The 26248-nt window shown below is 41.6% G+C and overlaps 12 non-coding genes across 12 annotated transcripts; all 12 read right to left on the reverse strand.

Annotated features, from left to right (window-relative positions):
• Positions 1 to 568: 568 nt before the first annotated feature.
• On the reverse strand, positions 569 to 650 carry trnas-uga (transfer RNA serine (anticodon UGA)). The gene has a single exon. It is a non-coding gene; the product is annotated as a tRNA-Ser (tRNA).
• Positions 651 to 1153: 503 nt separating this feature from the next.
• Positions 1154 to 1235, reverse strand: trnas-aga (transfer RNA serine (anticodon AGA)). Its single transcript has one exon. It is a non-coding gene; the product is annotated as a tRNA-Ser (tRNA).
• Positions 1236 to 2058: 823 nt separating this feature from the next.
• trnas-cga (transfer RNA serine (anticodon CGA)) lies at positions 2059 to 2140 on the reverse strand. The gene has a single exon. It is a non-coding gene; the product is annotated as a tRNA-Ser (tRNA).
• Positions 2141 to 2946: 806 nt separating this feature from the next.
• On the reverse strand, positions 2947 to 3028 carry trnas-aga (transfer RNA serine (anticodon AGA)). Its single transcript has one exon. It is a non-coding gene; the product is annotated as a tRNA-Ser (tRNA).
• An 823-nt stretch (positions 3029 to 3851) lies between these two features.
• Positions 3852 to 3933, reverse strand: trnas-cga (transfer RNA serine (anticodon CGA)). The gene has a single exon. It is a non-coding gene; the product is annotated as a tRNA-Ser (tRNA).
• Positions 3934 to 5644: 1711 nt separating this feature from the next.
• On the reverse strand, positions 5645 to 5726 carry trnas-cga (transfer RNA serine (anticodon CGA)). Its single transcript has one exon. It is a non-coding gene; the product is annotated as a tRNA-Ser (tRNA).
• Positions 5727 to 7302: 1576 nt separating this feature from the next.
• On the reverse strand, positions 7303 to 7384 carry trnas-aga (transfer RNA serine (anticodon AGA)). The gene has a single exon. It is a non-coding gene; the product is annotated as a tRNA-Ser (tRNA).
• Positions 7385 to 8207: 823 nt separating this feature from the next.
• trnas-cga (transfer RNA serine (anticodon CGA)) lies at positions 8208 to 8289 on the reverse strand. The gene has a single exon. It is a non-coding gene; the product is annotated as a tRNA-Ser (tRNA).
• Positions 8290 to 10000: 1711 nt separating this feature from the next.
• trnas-cga (transfer RNA serine (anticodon CGA)) lies at positions 10001 to 10082 on the reverse strand. Its single transcript has one exon. It is a non-coding gene; the product is annotated as a tRNA-Ser (tRNA).
• Positions 10083 to 20047: 9965 nt separating this feature from the next.
• On the reverse strand, positions 20048 to 20129 carry trnas-cga (transfer RNA serine (anticodon CGA)). Its single transcript has one exon. It is a non-coding gene; the product is annotated as a tRNA-Ser (tRNA).
• A 1172-nt stretch (positions 20130 to 21301) lies between these two features.
• trnas-cga (transfer RNA serine (anticodon CGA)) lies at positions 21302 to 21383 on the reverse strand. The gene has a single exon. It is a non-coding gene; the product is annotated as a tRNA-Ser (tRNA).
• An 851-nt stretch (positions 21384 to 22234) lies between these two features.
• Positions 22235 to 22316, reverse strand: trnas-cga (transfer RNA serine (anticodon CGA)). The gene has a single exon. It is a non-coding gene; the product is annotated as a tRNA-Ser (tRNA).
• Between the last annotated feature and the right edge of the window lie 3932 nt (positions 22317 to 26248).

Raw genomic sequence — 26248 nt, forward strand, 5'->3', positions numbered from 1 at the left:
AGTCTAGAAAGGAGCATGTGTTCTGCTTTCGGTATGACGGTTCTCCACTTAAAGAAGCCGGTCAGTTCGGCAAACAGCAATCCTGAGTTAAGAGAATCAACGTTGTTGGCAGGACTCCAACCTGCGTGGGGAAACCCCAATGGATTTCTAATCCATCGCCTTAATCTCTTGGCCACGACAACTTTCTGGCCTTTTGGTAGACCAATAGATGGTCTACAACAGAATGACTGGAAAACAAAAAGAACCAGGGTTTAGCAATGCACAGTTTAGTTCCAGACCTCAACCAAAACGATACACCTTTCAGTGGGCGCCATTGAAACCCCCAAGGCATTTAAGGTAGTTTTACAGACACTAGAGTTTTTGTTAAATGAACAATGACAAGGAACATACTATGTGCATTTGTATTTTCCCAATTATCAAAGGGGCTAAGGAACAGACCAATTGTGTAATATCCTCGGAGTCGAGAAAGGAGCATGTGTTCTGCTTTCGGTATGACGGTTCTCCATTACTTACCATTTAAGGAAACAGGTCAGTTCGGCAAACAGCAACCCTTAGTTAAGAGAATCAACGTTGTTGGCAGGACTCGAACCTACGCGGGGAAACCCCAATGGATTTCAAATCCATCGCCTTAACCTCTCGGCCACAACAACTTGCTGACATATATCAAAAGGTTCAAAGAAAAGCATACGTCAACAGATATTATTATTCTTTCGGTATGACGGTTCTCCATTTCTTATCCATCGCCTTAAACTCTCGGCCATGACAACTTTCTGGCCATTTGGTAGACCAATAGATGGTGTACAACAGAATGACTGAAAAACAAAAAGAACCAGGGTTTAGCAATGCACAGTTTAGTTCCAGACCTCAACCAAAACGATACACCTTTCAGCGGGCGCCATTGAAACCCCCAAGGCATTTAAGGTAGTTTTACAGACACTAGAGTTTTTGTTAAATGAACAATGACAAGGAACATACTATGTGCATTTGCATTTTCCCAATTATCAAAGGGGCTAAGGAACAGACCAATTGTGTAATATCCTCGGAGTCGAGAAAGGAGCATGTGTTCTGCTTTCGGTATGACGATTCTCCATTACTTACCATTTAAGGAAACAGGTCAGTTCGGCAAACAGCAACCCTTAGTTAAGATAATCAACATTGTTGGCAGGACTTGAACCTACGCGGGGAAACCCCAATGGATTTCTAATCCATCGCCTTAACCTCTCGGCCACAACAACTTGCTGACATAGATCAAAAGGTTCAAAGAAAAGTATATTTCAACAGATATTATTATTCTTTCGGTATGACGGTTCTCCATTTCTTATCCATCGCCTTAAACTCTCGGCCATGACAACTTTCTGGCCATTTGGTAGACCAATAGATGGTGTACAACAGAATGACTGAAAAACAAAAAGAACCAGGGTTTAGCAATGCACAGTTTAGTTCCAGACCTCAACCAAAACGATACACCTTTCAGTGGGCGCCATTGAAACCCCCAAGGCATTTAAGGTAGTTTTACAGACACTAGAGTTTTTGTTAAATGAACAATGACAGAGAAAATACTATGTGCATTTGTATTTTCCCAATTATCAAAGGGGCTAAGGAACAGACCAATTGTGTAATATCCTCGGAGTCTAGAAAGGAGCATGTGTTCTGCTTTCGGTATGACGGTTCTCCACTTAAAGAAGCCGGTCAGTTCGGCAAACAGCAATCCTGAGTTAAGAGAATCAACGTTGTTGGCAGGACTCCAACCTGCGTGGGGAAACCCCATTGGATTTCTAATCCATCGCCTTAATCTCTTGGCCACGACAACTTTCTGGCCTTTTGGTAGACCAATAGATGGTCTACAACAGAATGACTGGAAAACAAAAAGAACCAAGGTTTAGCAACATTTGTATTTTCCTAATTATCAAGGGGGTAAAGGAACTGACCAATTGTTTAATATCCTAGGAGTCGAGAAAGGAGCATGTGTTCTGCTTTCGGTATGACGGTTCTCCATTTCTTAACATTTAAGGCAGCAGGTCAGTTTGGCAAACAGCAACCCTGAGTTAAGAGAATCAACGTTGTTGGCAGGACTCGAACCTGCGCGGGGAAACCCCAACGGATTTCGAATCCATCGCCTTAACCTCTCGGCCACAACAACTTGGTAGCATACATCAAAAGGTTAAAAAAAAGCATACGTCAACAGATATTAGTTCTACAAGCAATTATACCTCCATTGAATATAAGCATATACGGCAACAGATAGTCTACGACAGAATGACTGAAAAACATCGCCTTGACCAAAGTCCTGTGCAATGGCTTGGGAGTCAAACCCAAGTCATCAGCTTGGAGAGCAGCTCGACTCACCATTATAACCTCCATGGTATTTCAGCATTGGCGCCATTGAAATGGGCGCCAATGACACGATTTCTATAGACACTGAAATTTTGTTAAACGATGACAGAGAACATACTATGTGCATTTGTATTTTCCTAATTATCAAGGGGGCAAAGGAACAGACCAATTGTTTAATATCCTAGGAGTCGAGAAAGGAGGATGTGTTCTTCTTTCGGTATGACGGTTCTCCATTTCTTATCCATCGCCTTAATCTCTCTGCCACGACAACTTTCTGGCCTTTTGGTAGACCAATAGATGGTCTACAACAGAATGACTGGAAAACAAAAAGAACCAGGGTTTAGCAATGCACAGTTTAGTTCCAGACCTCAACCAAAATGATACACCTTTCAGTGGGCGCCATTGAAAGCCCCAAGGCATTTAAGGTAGTTTTACAGACACTAGAGTTTTTGTTAAATGAACAATGACAGAGAACATACTCTGTGCATTTGTATTTTCCCAATTATCAAAGGGGCTAAGGAACAGACCAATCGGTATGACGGTTCTCCATTTCTTACCATTTATGGCAACAGGTCAGTTAGGCAAACAGCAATCCTGAGTTAAGAGAATCAACGTTGTTGGCAGGACTGGAACCTGCGCGGGGAAACCCCAATGGATTTCTAATCCACCGCCTTAACCTCTCGGCCACAAAAACTTGCTGACATAGATCAAAAGGTTCAAAGAAAAGCATACGTCAACAGATATTATTACTCTTTCGGTATGACGGTTCTCCATTTCTTATCCATCGCCTTAAACTCTCGGCCATGACAACTTTCTGGCCATTTGGTAGACCAATAGATGGTGTACAACAGAATGACTGAAAAACAAAAAGAACCAGGGTTTAGCAATGCACAGTTTAGTTCCAGACCTCAATGAAAACGATACACCTTTCAGTGGGCGCCATTGAAAGCCCCAAGGCATTTAAGGTAGTTTTACAGACGCTAGAGTTTTTGTTAAATGAACAATGACAGAGAACATACTATGTGCATTTGTATTTTCCCAATTATCAAAGGGGCTAAGGAACAGACCAATTGTGTAATATCCTCGGAGTCTAGAAAGGAGCATGTGTTCTGCTTTCGGTATGACGGTTCTCCACTTAAAGAAGCCGGTCAGTTCGGCAAACAGCAATCCTGAGTTAAGAGAATCAACGTTGTTGGCAGGACTCCAACCTGCGTGGGGAAACCCCAATGGATTTCTAATCCATCGCCTTAATCTCTTGGCCACGACAACTTTCTGGCCTTTTGGTAGACCAATAGATGGTCTACAACAGAATGACTGGAAAACAAAAAGAACCAAGGTTTAGCAACATTTGTATTTTCCTAATTATCAAGGGGGTAAAGGAACTGACCAATTGTTTAATATCCTAGGAGTCGAGAAAGGAGCATGTGTTCTGCTTTCGGTATGACGGTTCTCCATTTCTTACCATTTAAGGGAGCAGGTCAGTTTGGCAAACAGCAACCCTGAGTTAAGATAATCAACGTTGTTGGCAGGACTCGAACCTGCGCGGGGAAACCCCAACGGATTTCGAATCCATCGCCTTAACCTCTCGGCCACAACAACTTGGTAACATACATCAAAAGGTTAAAAAAAAGCATACGTCAACAGATATTAGTTCTACAAGCAATTATACCTCCATTGAATATAAGCATATACGGCAACAGATAGTCTACGACAGAATGACTGAAAAACATCGCCTTGACCAAAGTCCTGTGCAATGGCTTGGGAGTCAAACCCAAGTCATCAGCTTGGAGAGCAGCTCGACTCACCATTTTAACCTCCATGGTATTTCAGCATTGGCGCCATTGAAATGGGCGCCAATGACACGATTTCTATAGACACTGAATTTTTGTTAAACGATGACAGAGAACATACTATGTGCATTTGTATTTTCCTAATTATCAAGGGGGCAAAGGAACAGACCAATTGTTTAATATCCTAGGAGTCGAGAAAGGAGCATGTGTTCTTCTTTCGGTATGACGGTTCTCCATTTCTTATCCATTGCCTTAATCTCTCTGCCACGACAACTTTCTGGCCTTTTGGTAGACCAATAGATGGTCTACAACAGAATGACTGGAAAACAAAAAGAACCAGGGTTTAGCAATGCACAGTTTAGTTCCAGACCTCAACCAAAACGATACACCTTTCAGTGGGCGCCATTGAAAGCCCCAAGGCATTTAAGGTAGTTTTACAGACACTAGAGTTTTTGTTAAATGAACAATGACAGAGAACATACTATGTGCATTTGTATTTTCCCAATTATCAAAGGGGCTAAGGAACAGACCAATCGGTATGACGGTTCTCCATTTCTTACCATTTATGGCAACAGGTCAGTTAGGCAAACAGCAATCCTGAGTTAAGAGAATCAACGTTGTTGGCAGGACTGGAACCTGCGCGGGGAAACCCCAATGGATTTCTAATCCATCGCCTTAACCTCTCGGCCACAAAAACTTGCTGACATAGATCAAAAGGTTCAAAGAAAAGCATACGTCAACAGATATTATTACTCTTTCGGTATGACAGTTCTCCATTTCTTATCCATCGCCTTAAACTCTCGGCCATGACAACTTTCTGGCCATTTGGTAGACCAATAGATGGTGTACAACAGAATGACTGAAAAACAAAAAGAACCAGGGTTTAGCAATGCACAGTTTAGTTCCAGACCTCAACGAAAGCGATACACCTTTCAGTGGGCGCCATTGAAAGCCCCAAGGCATTTAAGGTAGTTTTACAGACACTAGAGTTTTTGTTAAATGAACAATGACAGAGAACATACTATGTGCATTTGTATTTTCCCAATTATCAAAGGGGCTAAGGAACAGACCAATTGTGTAATATCCTCGGAGTCTAGAAAGGAGCATGTGTTCTGCTTTCGGTATGACGGTTCTCCACTTAAAGAAGCCGGTCAGTTCGGCAAACAGCAATCCTGAGTTAAGAGAATCAACGTTGTTGGCAGGACTCCAACCTGCGTGGGGAAACCCCAATGGATTTCTAATCCATCGCCTTAATCTCTTGGCCACGACAACTTTCTGGCCTTTTGGTAGACCAATAGATGGTCTACAACAGAATGACTGGAAAACAAAAAGAACCAAGGTTTAGCAACATTTGTATTTTCCTAATTATCAAGGGGGTAAAGGAACTGACCAATTGTTTAATATCCTAGGAGTCGAGAAAGGAGCATGTGTTCTGCTTTCGGTATGACGGTTCTCCATTTCTTACCATTTAAGGGAGCAGGTCAGTTTGGCAAACAGCAACCCTGAGTTAAGATAATCAACGTTGTTGGCAGGACTCGAACCTGCGCGGGGAAACCCCAACGGATTTCGAATCCATCGCCTTAACCTCTCGGCCACAACAACTTGGTAACATACATCAAAAGGTTAAAAAAAAGCATACGTCAACAGATATTAGTTCTACAAGCAATTATACCTCCATTGAATATAAGCATATACGGCAACAGATAGTCTACGACAGAATGACTGAAAAACATCGCCTTGACCAAAGTCCTGTGCAATGGCTTGGGTGTCAAACCCAAGTCATCAGCTTGGAGAGCAGCTCGACTCACCATTTTAACCTCCATGGTATTTCAATGGCGCCAATGACACGATTTCTATAGACACTGAATTTTTGTTAAACGATGACAGAGAACATACTATGTGCATTTGTATTTTCCTAATTATCAAGGGGGCAAAGGAACAGACCAATTGTTTAATATTCTAGGAGTCGAGAAAGGAGCATGTGTTCTTCTTTCGGTATGACGGTTCTCCATTTCTTATCCATTGCCTTAATCTCTCTGCCACGACAACTTTCTGGCCTTTTGGTAGACCAATAGATGGTCTACAACAGAATGACTGGAAAACAAAAAGAACCAAGGTTTAGCAATGCACAGTTTAGTTCCAGACCTCAACCAAAACGATACACCTTTCAGTGGGCGCCATTGAAAGCCCCAAGGCATTTAAGGTAGTTTTACAGACACTAGAGTTTTTGTTAAATGAACAATGACAGAGAACATACTATGTGCATTTGTATTTTCCCAATTATCAAAGGGGCTAAGGAACAGACCAATTGTGTAATATCCTCGGAGTCTAGAAAGGAGCATGTGTTCTGCTTTCGGTATGACGGTTCTCCACTTAAAGAAGCCGGTCAGTTCGGCAAACAGCAATCCTGAGTTAAGAGAATCAACGTTGTTGGCAGGACTCCAACCTGCGTGGGGAAACCCCAATGGATTTCTAATCCATCGCCTTAATCTCTTGGCCACGACAACTTTCTGGCCTTTTGGTAGACCAATAGATGGTCTACAACAGAATGACTGGAAAACAAAAAGAACCAAGGTTTAGCAACATTTGTATTTTCCTAATTATCAAGGGGGTAAAGGAACTGACCAATTGTTTAATATCCTAGGAGTCGAGAAAGGAGCATGTGTTCTGCTTTCGGTATGACGGTTCTCCATTTCTTAACATTTAAGGCAGCAGGTCAGTTTGGCAAACAGCAACCCTGAGTTAAGAGAATCAACATTGTTGGCAGGACTGGAACCTGCGCGGGGAAACCCCAATGGATTTCTAATCCATCGCCTTAATCTCTCTGCCACGACAACTTTCTGGCCTTTTGGTAGACCAATAGATGGTCTACAACAGAATGACTGGAAAACAAAAAGAACCAGGGTTTAGCAATGCACAGTTTAGTTCCAGACCTCAACCAAAATGATACACCTTTCAGTGGGCGCCATTGAAAGCCCCAAGGCATTTAAGGTAGTTTTACAGACACTAGAGTTTTTGTTAAATGAACAATGACAGAGAACATACTCTGTGCATTTGTATTTTCCCAATTATCAAAGGGGCTAAGGAACAGACCAATCGGTATGACGGTTCTCCATTTCTTACCATTTATGGCAACAGGTCAGTTCGGCAAACAGCAATCCTGAGTTAAGAGAATCAACGTTGTTGGCAGGACTGGAACCTGCGCGGGGAAACCCCAATGGATTTCTAATCCACCGCCTTAACCTCTCGGCCACAAAAACTTGCTGACATAGATCAAAAGGTTCAAAGAAAAGCATACGTCAACAGATATTATTACTCTTTCGGTATGACGGTTCTCCATTTCTTATCCATCGCCTTAAACTCTCGGCCATGACAACTTTCTGGCCATTTGGTAGACCAATAGATGGTGTACAACAGAATGACTGAAAAACAAAAAGAACCAGGGTTTAGCAATGCACAGTTTAGTTCCAGACCTCAACGAAAACGATACACCTTTCAGTGGGCGCCATTGAAAGCCCCAAGGCATTTAAGGTAGTTTTACAGACGCTAGAGTTTTTGTTAAATGAACAATGACAGAGAACATACTATGTGCATTTGTATTTTCCCAATTATCAAAGGGGCTAAGGAACAGACCAATTGTGTAATATCCTCGGAGTCTAGAAAGGAGCATGTGTTCTGCTTTCGGTATGACGGTTCTCCACTTAAAGAAGCCGGTCAGTTCGGCAAACAGCAATCCTGAGTTAAGAGAATCAACGTTGTTGGCAGGACTCCAACCTGCGTGGGGAAACCCCAATGGATTTCTAATCCATCGCCTTAATCTCTTGGCCACGACAACTTTCTGGCCTTTTGGTAGACCAATAGATGGTCTACAACAGAATGACTGGAAAACAAAAAGAACCAAGGTTTAGCAACATTTGTATTTTCCTAATTATCAAGGGGGTAAAGGAACTGACCAATTGTTTAATATCCTAGGAGTCGAGAAAGGAGCATGTGTTCTGCTTTCGGTATGACGGTTCTCCATTTCTTACCATTTAAGGGAGCAGGTCAGTTTGGCAAACAGCAACCCTGAGTTAAGATAATCAACGTTGTTGGCAGGACTCGAACCTGCGCGGGGAAACCCCAACGGATTTCGAATCCATCGCCTTAACCTCTCGGCCACAACAACTTGGTAACATACATCAAAAGGTTAAAAAAAAGCATACGTCAACAGATATTAGTTCTACAAGCAATTATACCTCCATTGAATATAAGCATATACGGCAACAGATAGTCTACGACAGAATGACTGAAAAACATCGCCTTGACCAAAGTCCTGTGCAATGGCTTGGGAGTCAAACCCAAGTCATCAGCTTGGAGAGCAGCTCGACTCACCATTTTAACCTCCATGGTATTTCAGCATTGGCGCCATTGAAATGGGCGCCAATGACACGATTTCTATAGACACTGAATTTTTGTTAAACGATGACAGAGAACATACTATGTGCATTTGTATTTTCCTAATTATCAAGGGGGCAAAGGAACAGACCAATTGTTTAATATCCTAGGAGTCGAGAAAGGAGCATGTGTTCTTCTTTCGGTATGACGGTTCTCCATTTCTTATCCATTGCCTTAATCTCTCTGCCACGACAACTTTCTGGCCTTTTGGTAGACCAATAGATGGTCTACAACAGAATGACTGGAAAACAAAAAGAACCAGGGTTTAGCAATGCACAGTTTAGTTCCAGACCTCAACCAAAACGATACACCTTTCAGTGGGCGCCATTGAAAGCCCCAAGGCATTTAAGGTAGTTTTACAGACACTAGAGTTTTTGTTAAATGAACAATGACAGAGAACATACTATGTGCATTTGTATTTTCCCAATTATCAAAGGGGCTAAGGAACAGACCAATCGGTATGACGGTTCTCCATTTCTTACCATTTATGGCAACAGGTCAGTTAGGCAAACAGCAATCCTGAGTTAAGAGAATCAACGTTGTTGGCAGGACTGGAACCTGCGCGGGGAAACCCCAATGGATTTCTAATCCATCGCCTTAACCTCTCGGCCACAAAAACTTGCTGACATAGATCAAAAGGTTCAAAGAAAAGCATACGTCAACAGATATTATTACTCTTTCGGTATGACGGTTCTCCATTTCTTATCCATCGCCTTAAACTCTCGGCCATGACAACTTTCTGGCCATTTGGTAGACCAATAGATGGTGTACAACAGAATGACTGAAAAACAAAAAGAACCAGGGTTTAGCAATGCACAGTTTAGTTCCAGACCTCAACGAAAGCGATACACCTTTCAGTGGGCGCCATTGAAAGCCCCAAGGCATTTAAGGTAGTTTTACAGACACTAGAGTTTTTGTTAAATGAACAATGACAGAGAACATACTATGTGCATTTGTATTTTCCCAATTATCAAAGGGGCTAAGGAACAGACCAATTGTGTAATATCCTCGGAGTCTAGAAAGGAGCATGTGTTCTGCTTTCGGTATGACGGTTCTCCACTTAAAGAAGCCGGTCAGTTCGGCAAACAGCAATCCTGAGTTAAGAGAATCAACGTTGTTGGCAGGACTCCAACCTGCGTGGGGAAACCCCAATGGATTTCTAATCCATCGCCTTAATCTCTTGGCCACGACAACTTTCTGGCCTTTTGGTAGACCAATAGATGGTCTACAACAGAATGACTGGAAAACAAAAAGAACCAAGGTTTAGCAACATTTGTATTTTCCTAATTATCAAGGGGGTAAAGGAACTGACCAATTGTTTAATATCCTAGGAGTCGAGAAAGGAGCATGTGTTCTACTTTCGGTATGACGGTTCTCCATTTCTTACCATTTAAGGGAGCAGGTCAGTTTGGCAAACAGCAACCCTGAGTTAAGATAATCAACGTTGTTGGCAGGACTCGAACCTGCGCGGGGAAACCCCAACGGATTTCGAATCCATCGCCTTAACCTCTCGGCCACAACAACTTGGTAACATACATCAAAAGGTTAAAAAAAAGCATACGTCAACAGATATTAGTTCTACAAGCAATTATACCTCCATTGAATATAAGCATATACGGCAACAGATAGTCTACGACAGAATGACTGAAAAACATCGCCTTGACCAAAGTCCTGTGCAATGGCTTGGGTGTCAAACCCAAGTCATCAGCTTGGAGAGCAGCTCGACTCACCATTTTAACCTCCATGGTATTTCAATGGCGCCAATGACACGATTTCTATAGACACTGAATTTTTGTTAAACGATGACAGAGAACATACTATGTGCATTTGTATTTTCCTAATTATCAAGGGGGCAAAGGAACAGACCAATTGTTTAATATTCTAGGAGTCGAGAAAGGAGCATGTGTTCTTCTTTCGGTATGACGGTTCTCCATTTCTTATCCATTGCCTTAATCTCTCTGCCACGACAACTTTCTGGCCTTTTGGTAGACCAATAGATGGTCTACAACAGAATGACTGGAAAACAAAAAGAACCAAGGTTTAGCAATGCACAGTTTAGTTCCAGACCTCAACCAAAACGATACACCTTTCAGTGGGCGCCATTGAAAGCCCCAAGGCATTTAAGGTAGTTTTACAGACACTAGAGTTTTTGTTAAATGAACAATGACAGAGAACATACTATGTGCATTTGTATTTTCCCAATTATCAAAGGGGCTAAGGAACAGACCAATTGTGTAATATCCTCGGAGTCTAGAAAGGAGCATGTGTTCTGCTTTCGGTATGACGGTTCTCCACTTAAAGAAGCCGGTCAGTTCGGCAAACAGCAATCCTGAGTTAAGAGAATCAACGTTGTTGGCAGGACTCCAACCTGCGTGGGGAAACCCCAATGGATTTCTAATCCATCGCCTTAATCTCTTGGCCACGACAACTTTCTGGCCTTTTGGTAGACCAATAGATGGTCTACAACAGAATGACTGGAAAACAAAAAGAACCAAGGTTTAGCAACATTTGTATTTTCCTAATTATCAAGGGGGTAAAGGAACTGACCAATTGTTTAATATCCTAGGAGTCGAGAAAGGAGCATGTGTTCTGCTTTCGGTATGACGGTTCTCCATTTCTTAACATTTAAGGCAGCAGGTCAGTTTGGCAAACAGCAACCCTGAGTTAAGAGAATCAACATTGTTGGCAGGACTGGAACCTGCGCGGGGAAACCCCAATGGATTTCTAATCCATCGCCTTAATCTCTCTGCCACGACAACTTTCTGGCCTTTTGGTAGACCAATAGATGGTCTACAACAGAATGACTGGAAAACAAAAAGAACCAGGGTTTAGCAATGCACAGTTTAGTTCCAGACCTCAACCAAAACGATACACCTTTCAGTGGGCGCCATTGAAAGCCCCAAGGCATTTAAGGTAGTTTTACAGACACTAGACTTTTTGTTAAATGAACAATGACAGAGAACATACTATGTGCATTTGTATTTTTCCAATTATCAAAGGGGCTAAGGAACAGACCAATCGGTATGACGGTTCTCCATTTCTTACCATTTAGGGCAACAGGTCAGTTCGGCAAACAGGAATCCTGAGTTAAGAGAATCAACGTTGTTGGCAGGACTGGAACCTGCGCGGGGAAACCCCAATGGATTTCTAATCCATCGCCTTAACCTCTCGGCCACAAAAACTTGCTGACATAGATCAAAAGGTTCAAAGAAAAGCATACGTCAACAGATATTATTACTCTTTCGGTATGACGGTTCTCCATTTCTTATCCATCGCCTTAAACTCTCGGCCATGACAACTTTCTGGCCATTTGGTAGACCAATAGATGGTGTACAACAGAATGACTGAAAAACAAAAAGAAACAGGGTTTAGCAACATTTGTATTTTCCTAATTATCAAGGGGGTAAAGGAACTGACCAATTGTTTAATATTATAGGAGTCAAAAAAGGAGCATGTGTTCTGCTTTCGGTATGACGGTTCTCAATTTCTTACCATTTAAGGCAGCAGGTCAGTTCGGCAAACAGCAACCCTGAGTTAAGAGAATCAACGTTGTTGGCAGGACTGGAACCTGCGCGGGGAAACCCCAATGGATTTCTAATCCATCGCCTTAACCTCTCGGCCACAAAAACTTGCTGACATAGATCAAAAGGTTCAAAGAAAAGCATACGTCAACAGATATTATTATTCTTTCGGTATGACGGTTCTCCATTTCTTATCCATCGCCTTAAACTCTCGGCCATGACAACTTTCTGGCCATTTGGTAGACCAATAGATGGTGTACAACAGAATGACTGAAAAACAAAAAGAACCAGGGTTTAGCAATGCACAGTTTAGTTCCAGACCTCAACCAAAACGATACACCTTTCAGAGGGCGCCATTGAAACCCCCAAGGCATTTAAGGTAGTTTTACAGACACTAGAGTTTTTGTTAAATGAACAATGACAGAGAACATACTATGTGTATTTGTATTTTCCCAATTATCAAAGGGGCTAAGGAACAGACCAATCGGTATGACGGTTCTCCATTTCTTACCATTTATGGCAACAGGTCAGTTCGGCAAACAGCAATCCTGAGTTAAGAGAATCAACGTTGTTGGCAGGACTGGAACCTGCGCGGGGAAACCCCAATGGATTTCTAATCCATCGCCTTAACCTCTCGGCCACAAAAACTTGCTGACATAGATCAAAAGGTTCAAAGAAAAGCGTACGTCAACAGATATTATTATTCTTTCGGTATGACGGTTCTCCATTTCTTATCCATCGCCTTAAACTCTCGGCCATGACAACTTTCTGGCCATTTGGTAGACCAATAGATGGTGTACAACAGAATGACTGAAAAACAAAAAGAACCAGGGTTTAGCAATGCACAGTTTAGTTCCAGACCTCAACCAAAACGATACACCTTTCAGTGGGCGCCATTGAAACCCCCAAGGCATTTAAGGTAGTTTTACAGACACTAGAGTTTTGTTAAATGAACAATGACAAGGAACATACTATATGCATTTGTATTTTCCCAATTATCAAAGGGGCTAAGGAACAGACCAATTGTGTAATATCCTCGGAGTCGAGAAAGGAGCATGTGTTCTGCTTTCGGTATGACGGTTCTCCATTACTTACCATTTAAGGAAACAGGTCAGTTTGGCAAACAGCAACCTTGAGTTAAGAGAATCAACGTTGTTGGAAGGACTGGAAACTTTCTGGCCTTTTGGTAGACCAATAGATGGTCTACAACAGAATGACTGGAAAACAAAAAGAACCAGGGTTTAGCAATGCACAGTTTAGTTCCAGACCTCAACCAAAACGATACACCTTTCAGTGGGCGCCATTGAAAGCCCCAAGGCATTTAAGGTAGTTTTACAGACACTAGACTTTTTGTTAAATGAACAATGACAGAGAACATACTATGTGCATTTGTATTTTTCCAATTATCAAAGGGGCTAAGGAACAGACCAATCGGTATGACGGTTCTCCATTTCTTACCATTTAGGGCAACAGGTCAGTTCGGCAAACAGGAATCCTGAGTTAAGAGAATCAACGTTGTTGGCAGGACTGGAACCTGCGCGGGGAAACCCCAATGGATTTCTAATCCATCGCCTTAACCTCTCGGCCACAAAAACTTGCTGACATAGATCAAAAGGTTCAAAGAAAAGCATACGTCAACAGATATTATTACTCTTTCGGTATGACGGTTCTCCATTTCTTATCCATCGCCTTAAACTCTCGGCCATGACAACTTTCTGGCCATTTGGTAGACCAATAGATGGTGTACAACAGAATGACTGAAAAACAAAAAGAAACAGGGTTTAGCAACATTTGTATTTTCCTAATTATCAAGGGGGTAAAGGAACTGACCAATTGTTTAATATTATAGGAGTCGAGAAAGGAGCATGTGTTCTGCTTTCGGTATGACGGTTCTCCATTTCTTACCATTTAAGGCAGCAGGTCAGTTCGGCAAACAGCAACCCTGAGTTAAGAGAATCAACGTTGTTGGCAGGACTGGAACCTGCGCGGGGAAACCCCAATGGATTTCTAATCCATCGCCTTAACCTCTCGGCCACAAAAACTTGCTGACATAGATCAAAAGGTTCAAAGAAAAGCATACGTCAACAGATATTATTATTCTTTCGGTATGACGGTTCTCCATTTCTTATCCATCGCCTTAAACTCTCGGCCATGACAACTTTCTGGCCATTTGGTAGACCAATAGATGGTGTACAACAGAATGACTGAAAAACAAAAAGAACCAGGGTTTAGCAATGCACAGTTTAGTTCCAGACCTCAACCAAAACGATACACCTTTCAGTGGGCGCCATTGAAAGCCCCAAGGCATTTAAGGTAGTTTTACAGACACTAGAGTTTTTGTTAAATGAACAATGACAGAGAACATACTATGTGTATTTGTATTTTCCCAATTATCAAAGGGGCTAAGGAACAGACCAATCGGTATGACGGTTCTCCATTTCTTACCATTTATGGCAACAGGTCAGTTCGGCAAACAGCAATCCTGAGTTAAGAGAATCAACGTTGTTGGCAGGACTGGAACCTGCGCGGGGAAACCCCAATGGATTTCTAATCCATCGCCTTAACCTCTCGGCCACAAAAACTTGCTGACATAGATCAAAAGGTTCAAAGAAAAGCATACGTCAACAGATATTATTATTCTTTCGGTATGACGGTTCTCCATTTCTTATCCATCGCCTTAAACTCTCGGCCATGACAACTTTCTGGCCATTTGGTAGACCAATAGATGGTGTACAACAGAATGACTGAAAAACAAAAAGAACCAGGGTTTAGCAATGCACAGTTTAGTTCCAGACCTCAACCAAAACGATACACCTTTCAGTGGGCGCCATTGAAACCCCCAAGGCATTTAAGGTAGTTTTACAGACACTAGAGTTTTGTTAAATGAACAATGACAAGGAACATACTATATGCATTTGTATTTTCCCAATTATCAAAGGGGCTAAGGAACAGACCAATTGTGTAATATCCTCGGAGTCGAGAAAGGAGCATGTGTTCTGCTTTCGGTATGACGGTTCTCCATTACTTACCATTTAAGGAAACAGGTCAGTTTGGCAAACAGCAACCTTGAGTTAAGAGAATCAACGTTGTTGGAAGGACTGGAAACTGCGCGGGGAAACCCCAATGGATTTCTAATCCATCGCCTTAACCTCTCGGCCACAAAAACTTGCTGACATAGATCAAAAGGTTCAAAGAAAAGCATATGTCAACAGATATTATTATTCTTTCGGTATGACGGTTCTCCATTTCTTACCCATCGCCTTAAACTCTCGGCCATGACAACTTTCTGGCCATTTGGTAGACCAATAGATGGTGTACAACAGAATGACTGAAAAACAAAAAGAACCAGGGTTTAGCAATGCACAGTTTAGTTCCAGACCTCAACCAAAACGATACACCTTTCAGTGGGCGCCATTGAAAGCCCCAAGGCATTTAAGGTAGTTTTACAGACACTAGAGTTTTTGTTAAATGAACAATGACAGAGAACATACTATGTGCATTTGTATTTTTCCAATTATCAAAGGGGCTAAGGAACAGACCAATCGGTATGACGGTTCTCCATTTCTTACCATTTATGGCAACAGGTCAGTTCGGCAAACAGCAATCCTGAGTTAAGAGAATCAACGTTGTTGGCAGGACTGGAACCTGCGCGGGGAAACCCCAATGGATTTCTAATCCATCGCCTTAACCTCTCGGCCACAAAAACTTGCTGACATAGATCAAAAGGTTCAAAGAAAAGCATACGTCAACAGATATTATTACTCTTTCGGTATGACGGTTCTCCATTTCTTATCCATCGCCTTAAACTCTCGGCCATGACAACTTTCTGGCCATTTGGTAGACCAATAGATGGTGTACAACAGAATGACTGAAAAACAAAAAGAAACAGGGTTTAGCAACATTTGTATTTTCCTAATTATCAAGGGGGTAAAGGAACTGACCAATTGTTTAATATTATAGGAGTCGAGAAAGGAGCATGTGTTCTGCTTTCGGTATGACGGTTCTCCATTTCTTACCATTTAAGGCAGCAGGTCAGTTCGGCAAACAGCAACCCTGAGTTAAGAGAATCAACGTTGTTGGCAGGACTGGAACCTGCGCGGGGAAACCCCAATGGATTTCTAATCCATCGCCTTAACCTCTCGGCCACAAAAACTTGCTGACATAGATCAAAAGGTTCAAAGAAAAGCATACGTCAACAGATATTATTATTCTTTCGGTATGACGGTTCTCCATTTCTTATCCATCGCCTTAAACTCTCGGCCATGACAACTTTCTGGCCATTTGGTAGACCAATAGATGGTGTACAACAGAATGACTGAAAAACAAAAAGAACCAGGGTTTAGCAATGCACAGTTTAGTTCCAGACCTCAACCAAAACGATACACCTTTCAGTGGGCGCCATTGAAACCCCCAAGGCATTTAAGGTAGTTTTACAGACACTAGAGTTTTTGTTAAATGAACAATGACAGAGAACATACTATGTGTATTTGTATTTTCCCAATTATCAAAGGGGCTAAGGAACAGACCAATCGGTATGACGGTTCTCCATTTCTTACCATTTATGGCAACAGGTCAGTTCGGCAAACAGCAATCCTGAGTTAAGAGAATCAACGTTGTTGGCAGGACTGGAACCTGCGCGGGGAAACCCCAATGGATTTCTAATCCATCGCCTTAACCTCTCGGCCACAAAAACTTGCCGACATAGATCAAAAGGTTCAAAGAAAAGCATACGTCAACAGATATTATTATTCTTTCGGTATGACGGTTCTTCATTTCTTATCCATCGCCTTAAACTCTCGGCCATGACAACTTTCTGGCCATTTGGTAGACCAATAGATGGTGTACAACAGAATGACTGAAAAACAAAAAGAACCAGGGTTTAGCAATGCACAGTTTAGTTCCAGACCTCAACCAAAACGATACACCTTTCAGTGGGCGCCATTGAAACCCCCAAGGCATTTAAGGTAGTTTTACAGACACTAGAGTTTTGTTAAATGAACAATGACAAGGAACATACTATATGCATTTGTATTTTCCCAATTATCAAAGGGGCTAAGGAACAGACCAATTGTGTAATATCCTCGGAGTCGAGAAAGGAGCATGTGTTCTGCTTTCGGTATGACGGTTCTCCATTACTTACCATTTAAGGAAACAGGTCAGTTTGGCAAACAGCAACCTTGAGTTAAGAGAATCAACGTTGTTGGAAGGACTGGAAACTGCGCGGGGAAACCCCAATGGATTTCTAATCCATCGCCTTAACCTCTCGGCCACAAAAACTTGCTGACATAGATCAAAAGGTTCAAAGAAAAGCATATGTCAACAGATATTATTATTCTTTCGGTATGACGGTTCTCCATTTCTTACCCATCACCTTAAACTCTCGGCCATGACAACTTTCTGGCCATTTGGTAGACCAATAGATGGTGTACAACAGAATGACTGAAAAACAAAAAGAACCAGGGTTTAGCAATGCACAGTTTAGTTCCAGACCTCAACCAAAACGATACACCTTTCAGTGGGCGCCATTGAAAGCCCCAAGGCATTTAAGGTAGTTTTACAGACACTAGAGTTTTTGTTAAATGAACAATGACAGAGAACATACTATGTGTATTTGTATTTTCCCAATTATCAAAGGGGCTAAGGAACAGACCAATCGGTATGACGGTTCTCCATTTCTTACCATTTATGGCAACAGGTCAGTTCGGCAAACAGCAATCCTGAGTTAAGAGAATCAACGTTGTTGGCAGGACTGGAACCTGCACGGGGAAACCCCAATGGATTTCTAATCCATCGCCTTAACCTCTCGGCCACAAAAACTTGCTGACATAGATCAAAAGGTTCAAAGAAAAGCATACGTCAACAGATATTATTATTCTTTCGGTATGACGGTTCTCCATTTCTTATCCATCGCCTTAAACTCTCGGCCATGACAACTTTCTGGCCATTTGGTAGACCAATAGATGGTGTACAACAGAATGACTGAAAAACAAAAAGAACCAGGGTTTAGCAATGCACAGTTTAGTTCCAGACCTCAACCAAAACGATACACCTTTCAGTGGGCGCCATTGAAAGCCCCAAGGCATTTAAGGTAGTTTTACAGACACTAGAGTTTTTGTTAAATGAACAATGACAGAGAACATACTATGTGCATTTGTATTTTCCCAATTATCAAAGGGGCTAAGGAACAGACCAATTGTGTAATATCCTCGGAGTCTAGAAAGGAGCATGTGTTCTGCTTTCGGTATGACGGTTCTCCAATTAAAGAAGCCGGTCAGTTCGGCAAACAGCAATCCTGAGTTAAGAGAATCAACGTTGTTGGCAGGACTCCAACCTGCGTGGGGAAACCACAATTGATTTCTAATCCATCGCCTTAATCTCTTGGCCACGACAACTTTCTGGCCTTTTGGTAGACCAATAGATGGTCTACAACAGAATGACTGGAAAACAAAAAGAACCAAGGTTTAGCAACATTTGTATTTTCCTAATTATCAAGGGGGTAAAGGAACTGACCAATTGTTTAATATCCTAGGAGTCGAGAAAGGAGCATGTGTTCTGCTTTCGGTATGACGGTTCTCCATTTCTTACCATTTAAGGGAGCAGGTCAGTTTGGCAAACAGCAACCCTGAGTTAAGAGAATCAACGTTGTTGGCAGGACTGTAACCTGCGCGGGGAAACCCCAATGGATTTCTAATCCATCGCCTTAATCTCTCTGCCACGACAACTTTCTGGCCTTTTGGTAGACCAATAGATGGTCTACAACAGAATGACTGGAAAACAAAAAGAACCAGGGTTTAGCAATGCACAGTTTAGTTCCAGACCTCAACCAAAACGATACACCTTTCAGTGGGCGCCATTGAAAGCCCCAAGGCATTTAAGGTAGTTTTACAGACACTAGAGTTTTTGTTAAATGAACAATGACAGAGAACATACTATGTGAATTTGTATTTTCCCAATTATCAAAGGGGCTAAGGAACAGACCAATCGGTATGACGGTTCTCCATTTCTTACCATTTATGGCAACAGGTCAATTAGGCAAACAGCAATCCTGAGTTAAGAGAATCAACGTTGTTGGCAGGACTGGAACCTGCGCGGGGAAACCCCAATGGATTTCTAATCCATCGCTTTAACCTCTCGGCCACAAAAACTTGCTGACATAGATCAAAAGGTTCAAAGAAAAGCATACGTCAACAGATATTATTACTCTTTCGGTATGACGGTTCTCCATTTCTTATCCATCGCCTTAAACTCTCGGCCATGACAACTTTCTGGCCATTTGGTAGACCAATAGATGGTGTACAACAGAATGACTGAAAAACAAAAAGAACCAGGGTTTAGCAATGCACAGTTTAGTTCCAGACCTCAACGAAAACGATACACCTTTCAGTGGGCGCCATTGAAAGCCCCAAGGCATTTAAGGTAGTTTTACAGACACTAGAGTTTTTGTTAAATGAACAATGACAGAGAACATACTATGTGCATTTGTATTTTCCCAATTATCAAAGGGGCTAAGGAACAGACCAATTGTGTAATATCCTCGGAGTCTAGAAAGGAGCATGTGTTCTGCTTTCGGTATGACGGTTCTCCACTTAAAGAAGCCGGTCAGTTCGGCAAACAGCAATCCTGAGTTAAGAGAATCAACGTTGTTGGCAGGACTCCAACCTGCGTGGGGAAACCCCAATGGATTTCTAATCCATCGCCTTAATCTCTTGGCCACGACAACTTTCTGGCCTTTTGGTAGACCAATAGATGGTCTACAACAGAATGACTGGAAAACAAAAAGAACCAAGGTTTAGCAACATTTGTATTTTCCTAATTATCAAGGGGGTAAAGGAACTGACCAATTGTTTAATATCCTAGGAGTCGAGAAAGGAGCATGTGTTCTGCTTTCGGTATGACGGTTCTCCATTTCTTACCATTTAAGGGAGCAGGTTAGTTTGGCAAACAGCAACCCTGAGTTAAGATAATCAACGTTGTTGGCAGGACTCGAACCTGCGCGGGGAAACCCCAACGGATTTCGAATCCATCGCCTTAACCTCTCGGCCACAACAACTTGGTAACATACATCAAAAGGTTAAAAAAAAAGCATACGTCAACAGATATTAGTTCTACAAGCAATTATACCTCCATTGAATATAAGCATATACGGCAACAGATAGTCTACGACAGAATGACTGAAAAACATCGCCTTGACCAAAGTCCTGTGCAATGGCTTGGGAGTCAAACCCAAGTCATCAGCTTGGAGAGCAGCTCGACTCACCATTTTAACCTCCATGGTATTTCAGCATTGGCGCCATTGAAATGGGCGCCAATGACACGATTTCTATAGACACTGAATTTTTGTTAAACGATGACAGAGAACATACTATGTGCATTTGTATTTTCCTAATTATCAAGGGGGCAAAGGAACAGACCAATTGTTTAATATCCTAGGAGTCGAGAAAGGAGCATGTGTTCTTCTTTCGGTATGACGGTTCTCCATTTCTTATCCATTGCCTTAATCTCTCTGCCACGACAACTTTCTGGCCTTTTGGTAGACCAATAGATGGTCTACAACAGAATGACTGGAAAACAAAAAGAACCAAGGTTTAGCAATGCACAGTTTAGTTCCAGACCTCAACCAAAACGATACACCTTTCAGTGGGCGCCATTGAAAGCCCCAAGGCATTTAAGGTAGTTTTACAGACACTAGAGTTTTTGTTAAATGAACAATGACAGAGAACATACTATGTGCATTTGTATTTTCCCAATTATCAAAGGGGCTAAGGAACAGACCAATTGTGTAATATCCTCGGAGTCTAGAAAGGAGCATGTGTTCTGCTTTCGGTATGACGGTTCTCCACTTAAAGAAGCCGGTCAGTTCGGCAAACAGCAATCCTGAGTTAAGAGAATCAATGTTGTTGGCAGGACTCCAACCTGCGTGGGGAAACCCCAATGGATTTCTAATCCATCGCCTTAATCTCTTGGCCACGACAACTTTCTGGCCTTTTGGTAGACCAATAGATGGTCTACAACAGAATGACTGGAAAACAAAAAGAACCAAGGTTTAGCAACATTTGTATTTTCCTAATTATCAAGGGGGTAAAGGAACTGACCAATTGTTTAATATCCTAGGAGTCGAGAAAGGAGCATGTGTTCTGCTTTCGGTATGACGGTTCTCCATTTCTTAACATTTAAGGCAGCAGGTCAGTTTGGCAAACAGCAACCCTGAGTTAAGAGAATCAACGTTGTTGGCAGGACTCGAACCTGTGCGGGGAAACCCCAACGGATTTCGAATCCATCGCCTTAACCTCTCGGCCACAACAACTTGGTAACATACATCAAAAGGTTAAAAAAAAGCATACGTCAACAGATATTAGTTCTACAAGCAATTATACCTCCATTGAATATAAGCATATACGGCAACAGATAGTCTACGACAGAATGACTGAAAAACATCGCCTTGACCAAAGTCCTGTGCAATGGCTTGGGAGTCAAACCCAAGTCATCAGCTTGGAGAGCACTTCGACTCACCATTTTAACCTCCATGGTATTTCAGCATTGGCGCCATTGAAATGGGCGCCAATGACACGATTTCTATAGACACTGAAATTTTGTTAAACGATGACAGAGAACATACTATGTGCATTTGTATTTTCCTAATTATCAAGGGGGCAAAGGAACAGACCAATTGTTTAATATCCTAGGAGTCGAGAAAGGAGCATGTGTTCTTCTTTCGGTATGACGGTTCTCCATTTCTTATCCATCGCCTTAATCTCTCTGCCACGACAACTTTCTGGCCTTTTGGTAGACCAATAGATGGTCTACAACAGATTGACTGGAAAACAAAAAGAACCAAGGTTTAGCAATGCACAGTTTAGTTCCAGACCTCAAGCAAAACGATACAACTTTCAGTGCGCGCCATTGAAAGCCCCAAGGCATTTAAGGTAGTTTTACAGTCACTAGAGTTTTTGTTAAATGAACAATGACAGAGAACATACTATGTGCATTTGTATTTTCCCAATTATCAAAGGGGCTAAGGAACAGACCAATTGTGTAATATCCTCGGAGTCGAGAAAGGAGCATGTGTTCTGCTTTCGGTATGACGGTTCTCCATTTCTTACCATTTAAGGCAACAGGTCAGTTTGGCAAACAGCAACCCTGAGTTAAGAGAATCAATGTTGTTGGCAGGACTCGAACCTGCGCGGGGAAACCCCAACGGATTTCGAATCCATCGCCTTAACCTCTCGGCCACAACAACTTGGTAACATACATCAAAAGGTTAAAAAAAAGCATACGTCAACAGACATTATTATTCTTTCGGTATGACGGTTCACCATTTCTTATCCATCGCCTTAAACTTTCTGGCCTTTTGGTAGACCAATAGATGGTGTACAACAGAATGACTGAAAAACAAAAAGAACCAGGGTTTAGCAATGCACAGTTTAGTTCCAGACCTCAACCAAAACGATACACCTTTCAGTGGGCACCTTTGAGTTTTTGTTAAATGAACAATGACAGAGCACATACTATGTGCATTTGTATTTTCCCAATTATCAAAGGGGCTAAGGAACAGACCAATCGGTATGACAGTTCTCCATTTCTTACCATTTAAGTAAATGAATAATACATGATAGTTATACCAAAAAAACTTGCTTCATTTGCACATTTCTTGAATGTTTTCCATCCTTTCTATTTTTTTAATCATATTTTATTGAAAAAAACGAATTGCACTTTAATACATAAATGTGATTATATTACATGTTAATCATGTATGTTGTTTATATTGCTTGTAATTGGGATGAAGTAAACATCTGTAGAGTATTTTAACATAAAATTGTTTGATTGTGTTGAATTAAAAACCCCAAAAATGGAGCGGGTCCACCAGACCAACAAAGATTGCCTGAGTAACAAAAATATGACCAGAATACAAGGGTTAATACATCTGGACACATCTGTCTGCTCTGCTCAAACACATAACCAGGCTCCGTTACCAGAGTGGTGAAAACGCCACAGATAGCCGACGAATTACTATTGCACTGACGGACAATAAATGCAAAACAGATAGTTCACATCTTAAGGCTTTCCCCGAGGAATCGGCAGAGGTTATACGGCAAATAAGCAAAAGAAATAAGTTACTATTTGTCTTCTGATTCTGTCGTATCACTAACATCCCCACCGTCACCACACAAAGCCGGTATGAACAGCGACGCTATTACAGGCAGAACTTCTATTGGCAAAATGGCTACGTTACAAGGAAGTTGAAATACAACTTGGATAAAGAGCCGAAAGGACTAAAAATTAAAGTGCATATTGTTTGTCCCACGGTTTAACATTCGGCTTATATATGGCGTTACTTTTATGAATATTAATCAAGTTTACAAACCTTGTTCTCGTGCTTGTCACAAGTGTATGCGAAGGAAAACATGGCCGACACTCTAAAGCGTTAACCGCGCCCCCTCCAAGGTCACGTCACTTGTCCCTTTTGCCCCATTTTTAGTGACGTATATGCTCGTTCGGACCTGTGTTCGGACCTCGTTAGGAACTCTTTGATGTCGTTAGGAAAGTGTTCGGACCTGGTTAGGAAAGTGTTCGGACCTGGTTAGGAAAGTGTTCGGACCTGACAGAAGGTGTTAGGTAGTGTTAGGACCTCTGAGGCAGTCCAAAAACCCCCTACTCGAACCAGGATTTGTATCCCCACCCTGCTATGACGGGTTTGCAGGTGTTGAGAGGCTGGGGTAGCTTGTGGTTGTGGAAGAAAAGATGGTTGTTGAGGTATGAGGAGCAGTGACGGCTGGCGTTAGGGGAGTAACTCTGGGATGCCAGTGATCAATTTCTTGCTCTTGGAGGTGTCTTGGGCCAAACTAGACGACACACTGATGAAAGGAGGTTCCCACCTGATGACCCCAATGGCATGTTGGTCAGTACTGTTCACTGGTCTATATAGGGATTATATTATATACTGAGAATAAGTGTTTCAAAGAGCAAGTGGAGCAAGGAAGAGTTTTTTGTTGAGAGTGAAAGAATGAGATTGCTAATGCAAGAGAATGAAACCACCTTCTACTCAAGGGTGATTTTGGCAGAGTCCCTACTTCTGTTGTTGCAGATGTCTGAGAAAATGTGGCCAGTATGGGGATTTGAAGACCAATTATTTTTTTTTAGTAGGTGAGTTGAAAGACTTTCAGTCAAATGACTGCTTTCAGTGCAATTATTTTATCATTTGCTGTAATGACTAAGCAGGATTGAAGTCACTCATTCAAGTCTATCATCGTTGTGTATAGCTTGAACGTAGGCCGTATGGGATACCCAAGTTCATTGCGTAACATCAGCTCAACTCAGATTTACACTGTATGCCCTTCAGAAGATTTCTGACATGGAATAGACCAAGCAAAGCACTTTGTTTGTGTTTGTGCTAACGCTTCAAACACATACTGGTTTGATTACAGTAAGTAAATAAGTAAATAATAGAATTTGATTCCAGTGCCTTTGCTCTTCCGTATTTATCAAATTGTTGAAATACTAAGCTAATAAGTGAAGGCTTCATATAAATCCACTTTCTATTTTTCATCAGCTCTGTGTCACGCTGAAATCAGTATTGTCATCCTCTTAATCTCATTGTAGTTTACAGATGTTCACTATCAAGCTCAACAAAAACTATAATCCCATCCTAAGCCACAGCTTGAGGGTGCCACAACCGGTACACATACGGTGTAGTAAAACTCACAAACTGTACTCATAGCAACACAAAGACACAGCATCCACCCCTGCCAGCGCAGTCAGTCATTCTTTGTGATTATGACTCAATAAGGACCTCCTCCTGCTGCACACACATTGCACACGCATAATATGTGCTTGCAGACAGACTGAGCAGCAGCACATTTATCTCTGAGTCTTCATTATTGCTGATATGTCTGCCATGCACAGCTTTATATTTAATAGTGATATATATGGAAGGGTCTTCATTGCTGTGTTGGGACAAGGGGCATATATCAATGGAAAAATTATGCGTATTAATAGCAAGTTTATAGTCTTCATTCTGTCAACTGTGTTTCACTGGCAGGATTAATGTCCTTATTTTAAGGTTGATATGCTTCAGACCCTGATTTTATAGCTGTTTAATTAAATAAAAGGCATCACTGTTACTGTGAAACATTCTGAAGAATTCTAATTTTGCAATAGGGGGTAACAAAGTAAAGTCACAGCAAAATAATATTTCTTTCCATCTTTGTCACTAGCAGTTCATGTGACAAAGTCTATCCAATGTGTAATTCGTTTCCTCTTGCAGATAAATATGAGAGCTGACAGCCCAAAATATATTGCGTTAAACTACTCTGTTGATATATCAAACACATGAAATAACTCTGTATTAAAGCAATACTGGAGAAGTTTGAAACTGTGCTGGAGCAGACGGGGGGCTGACATGCCATAGCTCATAGCTTTGGTTTCCAGCCTGTAGGTATGTTTGTCAGCCTCTTCAGCAGGACAACAAATCTGCATTTATCGTTGTCAATGTGCAGGTCTGAGACAAAGATATGTCATTTTAACAGTGGTGTTACATCATACAACTATATGGGGAGCCAAAGAGCAAAACATGGCAAATTTTCAAGACGGGGAGTAATTATTTTATGTTGTTGGTGATGCCAGAAAGGCATTGGCCACTGCTAATATCTCATTGACTTCTGAAGTGGCCCTGTTCATGCACTGGTTGTTTGACTCGTTATACCTTAGTAAAAGTTACAAATAATACAATTAGAATACGTAAAAAATTAACATTGATGTTGCTATAAATAAAATGGTAATTGGGAGATGGCACTACAAGCCACTGTTACAATAGCTACTGTTCTAAAATTGTTCAAGGTCTTTAAGAGAATAAGTAAGTAAGTGATAAAGTAAGTAAACTTAAGGAAAATACTTACTAAACTTCTTTCAATGATTTCAAATGTGCATCTATACCTGTTTTCTATACCTGTTTATCCAGTCCAGGGTTGCAGGGAAGCCTGGACAGGCCACTAGTCTATCACATGCCCAACACAGAGACAAACAACCATACATGCTCACTCCTACGGTCAATTAAGAATCACCAATTAGCCAACAAGTATATTTTTGGAGGAAGCCAGTGTGGAGAGTACCCATGGAACCCACTGCAGAACAAGCAAAAACCACATTGTCAAGTCAACTCAAGTCAAGTTTATT

The sequence above is a fragment of the Leuresthes tenuis genome, unplaced genomic scaffold (assembly GCF_036924035.1).
Source record: "Leuresthes tenuis unplaced genomic scaffold, fLeuTen1.0.hap1 SCAF_9, whole genome shotgun sequence".
Classification (NCBI taxonomy): domain Eukaryota; kingdom Metazoa; phylum Chordata; class Actinopteri; order Atheriniformes; family Atherinopsidae; genus Leuresthes; species Leuresthes tenuis.